Source organism: Vigna umbellata, chromosome 10 (genome assembly GCF_029865625.1).
Source record: "Vigna umbellata cultivar VRB3 chromosome 10, Vumbellata_1.0, whole genome shotgun sequence".
Lineage (NCBI taxonomy): Eukaryota > Viridiplantae > Streptophyta > Magnoliopsida > Fabales > Fabaceae > Vigna > Vigna umbellata.
This window is the reverse complement of record NC_142174.1, coordinates 145,911-157,780: the sequence shown is the minus strand read 5'-3', so window position 1 is coordinate 157,780 and position 11,870 is coordinate 145,911. Positions and strand designations below refer to the sequence as shown.

Here is an 11,870-nt window from a genome sequence, read left to right as displayed (position 1 = left end):
TATCACCTGCCAAGCATTATAGGCTGTTAAACTCATACTATAACTCTATCAGCAATTGAAATATTATAAAGGAAATGTATATTAGATAACAAGCAGAAGAACAGCATTCACACGAGTCAAAACATGTATTAGATAACAAACTGAAGAACAGGATTAACTCGAATCAAAACATGTACTGGGAGTCAAACATGTACATTAGATAACAAGCTGAAGAACAGGATTCACACACCGGCCATTTCAGCAATTATGCAAAGCATCATACCTATTGAAGGCATTGAGATCTTATAACCCTTAGCATGCATTTATTGAAGCTATTTTGCTAACATTTTCATTTGCCATTTTAAAAATTATCCATGCATATTTAGCTTTCTAACAGAATATTAGATACCAACTTGTCTTCACCTTACACTGTCACCATTATTAAATTCTCTAAAACTCAAACACTATATTAACTCTTTGCACTGAATGCTTGACTACTAAGAAATAAAACATTGTAGTTGCACACTGGCAGATTTGAAAGGCGACACAAAAGACAGGGCTTTAGCACAGTGATGAATCAGTTAAAACTAGTCAAGAGTAAATTTTTTTAATATAAATAGTATAACATATCAAGTGAGAGATAAGAGTGTGAATTTCAACCATAAAATTTAAAATGGGTGATTAAAATTAGAACTCAGAATAATCTCAATCATCATGTATAGTTTTATAGTCAAAATTAACTCTCCTACAGAGACTTAAGGACATTATACATACACTTCCCCAATCTGCAGTAGGTTGATTGTCTACTATTGCTTTTGGAGGTCAACCTATTGAACATGATTATAGTACAAGTAATAAGGAACTACTATTGGGGAAGGAATTTTTCTTGTATCATAATTCCAAAACTTGATTTTTTATTTCTGAGCCAAGGTAATCAAAACCTAACTCGATTTAAAACATCAACTGCTAGCCACCGAAACTCAACCAATGGCTCAAAATACACACAGAAAACCCTACCATTCTCTTTGCCCAAAGCAAATTCAATTTGTCTACCCTACTCCTTCTCGAATACAACATTCTTCGCAGACTGACAACTTCAGAATATGATAACATTATATGACAATCTTACAAGCAAAGGGAAAAAAAATGCCCTTTATGAACATCATACCAATATAACAAAATTCATATCCTCTCACAGGTAAGTTATTGATCAAAGCTAACAAATATAACCCTTTATGCCTGAGAAAAAAGTATATGTAATAATGGAAACCAGAGAATAATCAGTGCGATGACACAGAGGTTGAGTACAACCCCACATGAGATCACAGCCATATAATGGTAACAATCAATGGAAACATTATTCTTTGCCAAAAATATTTAAAAGGTTGTTTCTTGGCATCCTATAAATGACAACATGACATCATGATCATACATACACACAGCTGCACATGATGCTTGATAACAAGATGGATGAACATTTGTTGGAAACGTGAAAAGCAGACAAATATAATGCATACAAGAAGGTGAGTGACGATATTTGGAGATAAATTGCAGATACATTCAAACGAGTAAGAAAAGTTAATACACATTTGCGAAAAGAGAAGTTAAAGGTAACGACGTAAAGGAATTGAGAACAGAGAAAGAGAGAACCTTATTGGTCGAATTCGTTCACAATCCAACAATGAAGAGAAGAGCGAAGGGAAACAAATATAAAGCACAAGTGTGTAAACAAATCAACACTGGCTCTAGTTATAAAACGTGACCATAGTTATATACATGTTCTTGAAATTGATCCTGATTTTACCTTATTAGAAAATCCTTAAAATTGATAGAATAAAAGATAACATTTTTTAAATAATTTTAATAGTGATTTTAAATTTAAAAAAATCTAAATTTGTTTAATAGTTTGAGTTTTTTAATTTAACCATATATATTGACATTTTAAGTAATTTCAATTTTTGCAACAAAAATAACTAATGATATTATTTTTGCAACAAAAATCTCCAATGTTTTTTTTCTTTCTTCGCTCTTTGGTTCTATTTTTTTGTCTTCAATTTATTTTTTAATATGAGTATCTAATTTTATATATATAATATTCCAGTAGATTATTCAATTTTTGTATGTTTGGTACGAGATTAATCGTATGCTAAAATATATTATTGTATTGAATTAGCCTTACTCCATTGTTTTCATGTTTGTTGAACAAATGTATGTTTTAAAAATGAATATAAGAGAAGACAATAATTATAACTTATAGTATTGAATCTTAAATTATCTGGAGTTTAACCACTTTTTATAGTTTATTAATGCGTATAAATGTCAATACACATGTGTTAAAATTCATTAATATTTTGCAACTATGTTATGTATTGATCTTTGGATGCGTATTTGATAGTGGTTTTTAATTACTTTTGTTTCATGTAACCTGAAGACCCATGCAAAATGTTAGTAAAATTTTGAAATTTTAGATATGTTGTTTTAAATTTATATGTTCAATAAACTAAAAAAAAAAGAATCTTTTTGAATTAGATAGAGTCAAACCTTGAATACAAAAACACTCAAAGTGATCACTACAATTACTGAAATTGTGTAAATAATTTCAGTTTATATATATATATATATATATATATATATATATATATATATATATATAAATAAGATTCGATTAATACTCCACATATCAATCCTGAGTTCGAGAGATGAGTAGAAGAGTTTATACAATTGCGCAACATAATAAGAATAGATTTGACAGTGATGTGAAGTTTAAATGTCCTTGTGTCAACTGTTTTAACATTATAAAACTAACAAACAGACAACTCACATAAGAAAATCAATTAGATAATGAAAATTATTTTAGATTTAGTTTTTAATTGTTGATACTTTAATTATTAAGTGTTCCAATATAAAAGAGTAATGATATTATTATTGATTATGAATATTGAATTGTATTAGAAGTAATAAACAAAGTGTATATCCAAGTAGTGAAAATTATGTGGAATGTACAAATCATTTTATTTTTTATTTTAAAAGTAACTCAAAATATATATGTTAATTCTTGATTTTATTTTAGGTGTTGAAGAACCATATTTTTGCTTGAGTTAGATTGCCGAACAATATTCTTTTGATGTTCGAAATTAGATATGAAGATAGATTAGAGTTAATAATAGAATTATGTTTAAGCTACTTTGTTATTGTATTGATCCTAAATTAGACTTTAATTTGAATGAATTTTTTAGTAACTAAAATCATGGTAACTAATATTAGAAATCAATTATACTCTAATTCATAAACTAATTTAGACTATAGTTTTTAAATTAATTTTGACTTTAGTTCATAAATTAATTAAAACTTTTTTATTTATCCAGAAACTATTTTATATATTAATAATTTTTAGTTTATAAAATAATATATAAATGAGTTAATATGATGTATTTTTTTAAATTAATCATTATTTAATGAATTTATTTTAGTGATTTTTTTATATTTATCATTATTCTTCTATGACATGGGGCCCACACCATAACCATAAAATAAATTAGTAGAAGAATATTAATGACCCTGAATTCAAAGATAAAAAGGCATGATAATAAAGGCTGCTATACTTCACTAGCTTACTCAAACCAGATGAAATAAGCATATAATTTTTCACATGTGTTGCTTTCATATTTTCAATCTCTCACTTCCTTCCATGTACTCTCAAAAGCGTTTACAGAGATTATTTTTTTTCCCACTTTTTAAATAAAAAATGATGGCATGGAGAGAATTAAAGGTAATTTTTTTTTCTGTGGAGATAATGTTACAGTTGAATTTATTAGAAGGTGTGATACAAGAAGTGGCTGGTGTGACATTTATATTTTAATTTAAAGCAGGAAATTGGTAATGGAAGCGATCCTAAGAGGTTGGGAATAATGGAAAAGGAGGAAGAAGAGAGTGTTTTGAAAATGGGAGTCAAATGAACTCATCATTGAACAAAAGTATCATAACAACTAAATATATATATGTAACAAATTCTCGTCTTTTATGTGTTCCATTGTTTTACAAATTCATTTCTCTAAAAAAATAATGTTAATTATAAATAAAGTGTTGAATAAAAAAATATATAGATAAATAGATATATTGTCACCTACCATATTATCTAAAAAAAAACAAATATAATGGGAGAAATAAGAAGTACTTGTAAGTGAAGATTGAAACTAAGAAATAAAATGAAACCAATTCAATGAATGAATAAATAAGAGACTAAAATTGAAATTGAGGATAATTTTAAAAATAAATATCGACCTTAACAAATCAGTTCAAAAATGTATTCTCTTTATATATAGGTGTTTATATATAGGTGTAGTATTGTTCTTAACAGATAAATTAATAATTATATTATTAAGGGTAAAATAGAAAAATTAAATATGTAGATATAAGACGCCATTATAAAAAAAAAAATTACTTAGCGCATTTTAGATACCTATATATTTAAATGAAATGTTTATATTTTACTTGAGCTAGTATTGATGTTACAATTTATATTATCATTTATCCTTAATTAAATATCATCATTGTCAAAAAATAAATTTTATAAGTATTTTTTTTCTCTTTATTGATATACAAACATGTACTGTATATGTTTTGTACATAATTATAGTTATGATTAATAGTTAATAAGCATTTTAAGAATTTAAATTATAATATTATTACATTTTATGATACATAAATATCTTTAAATATATATAAATTATATTTGAAATTTTGTAGTATATTTTAAAATTATATTGTAGAAGTAAATTTATTTATTATTAAAATAAAATGTAATTAGATATCATAGATATTATATATAATAAGTTAGTGTAATGATTAGATAAGCATAGCTGAAAAATATGCATAGCTATATAATTCTTATAGGCAACCGAAAAACTGGTTACTATATTTTTTAATTTTAGTGACTATAATTATCAATACATCCTTAAATTGGTCCCTCTTGGAGGTAACCAATTTTTTAGTAAACTAATATTATTGATCAAAGTTTTGGTGACTATTTAGTGACTAAATTAAAACTGCTTTGAATTAGAATTTTTGCTACCATATATTTTTTTGTCGCAATTTCGGTTATTAAAGATTTTTGTGATTAATTTAACTATTTTAGTGATTGAAAAAGGTAGTTGCTAAAATCAATTATTTTTATAGTGAAGGTTCTAAATATCACAATGTAATATATTAAATGATGATTGAGGCATTTTATCGAGTGAAGTGAAGGATAATCTTCTAAAGTTAGCAAAAAGGACAAATTTAACAATTGAAATAGAAAAAAATAATATGAAATATAAAAGTGGACGAAGTGGACAAAGAGGACGAGTGGACGAAGTGGACAAAGAGGACGAGTGGACGAAGTGGACGAAGTGGACAAAGAGGACGAGTGGACGAAGTGGACGAATTGGACGAAGTGGACGAAGTGGACGAAGAGGACGAGTGAACGAAGTGGACGAAGGTTAAGAAGTGAACGAAGTGGACGAAGTGAACCCCTCAATTACTCTCTCCCAAATTCATTCAAGTGAACAAGGCCTAAAAGAAACGTTCTTATGAAAATAAAAAAGTGTTTCGTAAGCCCTCCACATGAATCTATCGAGCAAATTCATATTATCTTGCATATATATATATATATATATATATATATATATATATATATATATAAATTCAATCATAAATTCATAAGTATTGTGCTTCCTTAAAATTAGTCATAAGTAAATTTTAAATTTAATCTAATTATTCAGAAAATGAAGCATACACACGTGAGAGATCATGATTCAACTCCTTTCACTAACACAAGTGTGATAGGTTTGAAATAAAAAGTGAGAGAAATTGTGAATTCTAACTTTTCCACTAATAAAATACTAATAATTAACAGATTAAAAAAAACTTTACACTCTCATTAATTAAATTAGTATTGTTTCTAATCGCAATGAAATTCCAACATATCATAAGACTTATACACAAGATATTTGAAAAGCAGTAATTAGTAACACTGAAACCAAACGAAGGAGAGGACGTTTGCAGGAATACAGAATACAATGAAGGGGCTTGTATTGTAGAGCGAGCAGTTGATAGAGGAACGAATATGAATATCATGCTAAAATCCAAATCAAAGTTTCTTCTGCACAAAATGGCAATTAAGTTTTAACTTTTGTATTTAGTACCTTGGAACGTGGAACATTGAATTTTGAGTATTGTGCATCACTGAATCATTGTCAAAGAAAAACAACTAAAGGATAAAACAAACACAGTAATTTTTGTTTAGGGAATTTCCCCTGTACTTCTTCTTTTTATTATAATATTTTTAATTATGTAATTAACTCTAGCAATATAATCTGAACATATTTAAAGTCTAAATATTTATGTTCCTATTTAAACCAAACTTTGTATAAGATGTACCAACCTTTGGAAAGCATGAGACAAAGCTATACAAGATTCGCTCATGAAGTACAATCCAAAATGGAGATCAAACAATCAAACAAACCCCACTACAAAACTCAACCAGCCCAATGAAGGAAAATGTCCTCTTAATATTTATTCTGCTTTTAATAAAAACTTTCATATTGTATCCACGTTAATACTAATTTTTATTTTAATATATCTAATACTCTTAAGAGTTTGAAATAAAAGAAACTTACCTATATTTTTTACATTAAATTATTTGAGACGTATTTAAAAAAAACACACGAATATTTGAGTTCTAAATCAAAATAACACTGCAAATACAGCGATGAAGTGTATATATATATATATATATATATAACCATATTTATTTTTCGTGTTAAGCGAATATTAATTTCGCATATTTTAATTCCAGCATTGATTTGAGAATAAATTAAAAACTTATTAAAGGAAATGAAGCTTATTATTTTGGATGTATAGTATCAAATGTTTCTCCAAGTAATTTTTTTTTCTTCAGTTTCCTGCTGCTACTCGTATATTCCAACTGATAAGTATACGTTAAATATATTTCTATACTTTAAGTTAATTCGATATTGGATCAGTTTAATTAATGTTCTCATAAATACATAATAAAAATTTCAACAATCATAAATTTTATTTATATTTATAGGTTTAGGCTTTTGGTTATATTGATGACAATTTGATCCGCGGGCACGGTTATCTGTGGATAAAATCTGCGGCGGACAGTTACGATAACGGATAACGGATATTTTAATACCTGTTTTTAAACGGATTGGATACGAGTAGTATACTAACCGTCTCGCGGGTACCCGCTACCTGCAAAAAATTAAAAAATTTAATAATTTATATATCTTTTAATTAAATTTAATTAAAAATAAAATAAAATTATATTTTATTAGGTTAAATTTAATTAAAATTAAAATTTAATTTATATTATATTATATATTTTTTTTGTAATTTTATTTTAAAAATGTATTAAATATTTTTTTTGCGGGTATCCGCGGATTTTAAAATACCCGCAGGTATTTTTTAAACAGATACTCGCGCGGATAACGAGTCAGATTGTGGGTAGACACTACCCTTACCCGACCCGCCCGTTGCCATCCCTAGTTATGATTGACTCAATCACAACCTATTTATATTAAATCTGATTAATAGGATAACTGAACTTGATCGACACATATTGGTTTTATCTCAACTTGGATAATCAGTTTCGTACAATTCGGTCGATATACAATTTTCTTTCATTTTAGATCATAGATATTTATTACTTTATATTTTTAATAAATAACAATTCTCTTATTTTTTTAATAGAAGACACTTATATTATTTTAAATTATCATAGTTACTAAAATTTAAATTTAAAATATGAAAATAAAAATTTAAGCTTTAAAAATAAAAGTTCAAAAAATTGTAAACAATAATTTAAAATTTGTTTATTTTTATAAATTAAATAAGAGATGTTAGTGACGCAATAGAAACATAAAAAATATTACTGTTTTATTAAAAGCACAAAAAGTATTTTATATTTACTTAAAAATTTAAGACACTAATTAAAATTAGACACGACTCACACACTAATTAAATTTATTATACTTCTCATGACTTTGCTTAGTTATATTCAACCTTTCTTTTACTACAATGTGACGACATTAGATTCAAAATCAGTTTTAAATTGATTTAAATAAAAATCAGAGTTTATAAATATCTTACTTTCCAGCACTTCTAAATAGTTCCTTTTGAAGTTATTGTAATTTACTTGCTGTTCTGTTCTTGGGCATCTCGATCATAGAAAGCTTCACATCACCAAATTCTTAGATAATTAAAGTTTGGTTTGTTTTAAACCACAACATTTACTTTAATTAGAAAATAAAATATCTAGACACACCAACATTTAACTTCCTAATATTTACTCCTTTTACAAATAAATACTTTAAATTGTAATTCATTCTCAAACTTTATCCTATTTGTAAAATACATTTTGAATTTTAATCTTGTTCTAATTAAGATATTTTTTTCTAGCAACTTTTGAGTTAAATAGTAATAACAATAATAAAAATAATTTAATAAAAAATTTAACTAAAAAATATTATGCTTTATTCTTTTATTAAGTCATTAATTTGTTATAATTTGATGGACTATTGCTTGAACCAAAAAAATCCTAGACTATAAATACGTCCAATGTACCACATACAATAATAAGATACGGAAAATAAAATAACAAGATTAGATAGAACGAGCATATAGAATAGGATTCTTTATTTTCTTTTTTCTTTTGTTTAATATCATTATCAACAATCAATCTAATAACAACTAGTTAGAAGAAAGAATAAAATAGAGTTCATCATTTAAAATTAATGAAACCATATTTATTTTTGCCACATTTATTTTTGTGTTAATATACATCATATGAGTGATGTAAATTCATGTTTTCCCATTACATAATTGTTTGGACTATGGGATTAAAGTTTCCTACAATTAAGAACAGCCGGTAAATTAATAAGTTTTGGTTAAAATGAATGAAAGATTTTCTGGTCATTTTAACTTGAATGTGAATTACTTTATCATGTATAATTCGATATTATTATTCAACAGAGCAAGCAATACTTTCATACAAAGTTACAATAGTCAATCAATAAATCATGCCATTAAAGTTGAAAAAGTCCAACCTTATACACATGTGTAGAAACATACTTGTAATAAACAAATTACAACTTTTAGAAAAGTTCACTTTCATTAATTAATATAATAACAAAAAAATTAAGATTGATCACATATTATAAATTATAATAACATAATTAAACCTGACAACTTTTAAAATAGCGTATTTTACTATCTTAAAAGTCTTACCTAGACTGATTATAATTAAATTCTATACAATGTGTGTCTTTTTATGTAAAAAAATAATATATTTTATATCCTATCATAATTGATCTTGAAAGACCTTATATATCATGACTATGCTCTTTCTGCATGGATGAAACCTTGAAAAAATTTTATGTAAAACAGTGTTACTGTAGCTACACATTAATTCAAAAGCAAAAGTTATTAAAATGGTGAGAGATGTATTGAAACGGAACCTTTTCATATGTTAAGAATCTAAGAATCAATTGGATTAGTTAATATTCAACATGAGAGAGTTGTGGAATCTGATAAAGAATTAAAAACCTAAGGAATTCGAATTTATAAAAGATGAAATGCCATTGCCACAAAAGATTGTGAAAAACATAATTTAAGCTAAAGCAAGAGGTATTATAAAAGAATTATGGTATGTAAAGACTTCTTTTTAGGTTTGTTTAGGTCGGATCTGTCCCAGAACATGAAAATGCACAAATGTGCTCCACTTATGTGAGCAGTAGGAACACTCAGATTATATTATTCTCCAATAACTAAACAAATTATAGATTAAAAATTACTGTGTGGGGACAAACATTGTACCTTAACTCATAAACTTCTATTCTAAAACACAAAAAAATTCATAGTAGCAGTGGTCTCAGATGTAGAATATGTGATTTGTAGTGTGCCACTCAGCTTTATGCCCACCCAAAATAGAAAGTAAACAGACTTCCATATTTTTAAGCAGATTTCCCCAGGAAAAACTGCAATCACATACATATATATGCCATTTAATTCATGAATTATCATTAAAAATTATCATGGATTTTGTCATCTTTTTCTCGTATCTTCTGCCATCTTAAGCCAAATTGTTCTTTAATTATTTGAGCTCATTTTTTCATCTGTTTCAACTTTAACACAAGTATTAGTTACAGTGGTTTTATGAGTATTGTTGTAAATTATGATGTCTCCATTTAATTATTTGGAGGATATATATGTTGTGTGTTTGGATATATGCAAGAGAATTTATAGTTTTTTTTTCCTCTTTAAACTGATGTAATATTATAATTCAACCATAAATATATTAGTAATTTATATCTTACTTAGACAATCTATATTTTCAACAAAATAAAAGCTATATAATACTAATAATAATGTATGTTTGAAAAATATTTCAACTACCTTTTAAATTTCTTTATTATTAGCTAAAATGTTCTTTGACTATATTAGTAGTATATATTTAGTAAAAAAAATATTTTAATATTTTATTATCTTTTTATCCTTAAAATATTAATTAAACTTATTCTATTTTTTTTTCAAAAATTAGGATTCTATTATTTCTTTTTACACTTTTTTTATCTTAAGAATATATAATTAATGAACAAAATTAAAACTTAAAAAGAAAATTAAAATAATTCATCTTTAAAAAATACAAAGAAAAAATTTTAAATTATCAAAAATATTTTTTCCATAAAGGTTAGTCAAACTTATATAAAAATTTCATATAAACATATTTATTTGTGTAATTTTATATTTATTAATTAACCGTATAAATTTCCATTAGCTTACTTTTTAATTTTTCATGTAATCCTTACCCTGTCAATTTTTCTATTGTTAAACATAAACCAAGAACGAATTTCATTCTGAAATCGAAAAACTCATCATTACCTGTGTAAAATTTATTCATCTTTTTCATTTATTAAGATGTTTTTTTCCTCTCTAACAAGATATATATTGCAATGTTTTTATGAAAGGACCTAATTATAATTCCTTTAATATATGTTGCGGTACAAAAAACATACCAGCATTTTCACATGTGACATTTGTATCGTGTTTCACAAATTGGCTTGAGTCACACAAACATGTATAAACAGATAATCTATTTAAAAGAATCAAAGTTTTTGTTCATACATAGATCAAAATCTAAAGTGTGCACTGTATCTATCTATCTAGCTATCTATCTGATTTTATAGGAAATGGATCAGGAGGAACAAGATAAAGCTTTGCCCATTGCAAATGTGGGTAGAATCATGAAGCAAAATCTTCCTCCAAGTGCAAAGATCTCCAAGGAAGGAAAACAACTAATGCAAGAGTGTGTTACAGAGTTCATAAGTTTTGTGACTGGTGAGGCATCTGACAAGTGTCACAAGGAGAATCGCAAGACCGTTAATGGGGATGACATCTGTTGGGCTCTAAGTTCCTTAGGGTTTGACAACTATGCTGAGGCCATAGCAAGGTACTTGCATAAATACAGGCAAGCAGAAAGGGAGAAAATCCAAAACAACAACAAAAAATATGAAGGATCAGCAACAAAATCTCTCAACCAAACTCAACTCATCCTTGCTCCACCACCACCACCATCACTCTCTAGGGTTACTCATGACAAGCTTCAAAACCCTCCCACCACAGATCAATCGTAGTTTCTGTGTTTTTCTCAAGATCGACCAAGGATCACGACAACAACCCTTCTAATTTTGTTCAATATTGTGAGGTAATTTTGCAACTGCACATCTGCTCAAATAAGAGGACTTCCCTTTCTACCTTCTTTAAACACTCTATCACTACTGTATTCAGCTTCTGTAATGTTGTATATTAATTATATGGGTATTGGTTAA

At 26.5% G+C, this 11,870-nt stretch overlaps 1 pseudogene; it reads left to right on the top strand.

Moving 5' to 3' along the window:
- The first annotated feature begins 11,231 nt into the window (after nt 1-11,231).
- On the top strand, nt 11,232-11,870 carry LOC124836446 (nuclear transcription factor Y subunit B-4 pseudogene; annotated as a pseudogene).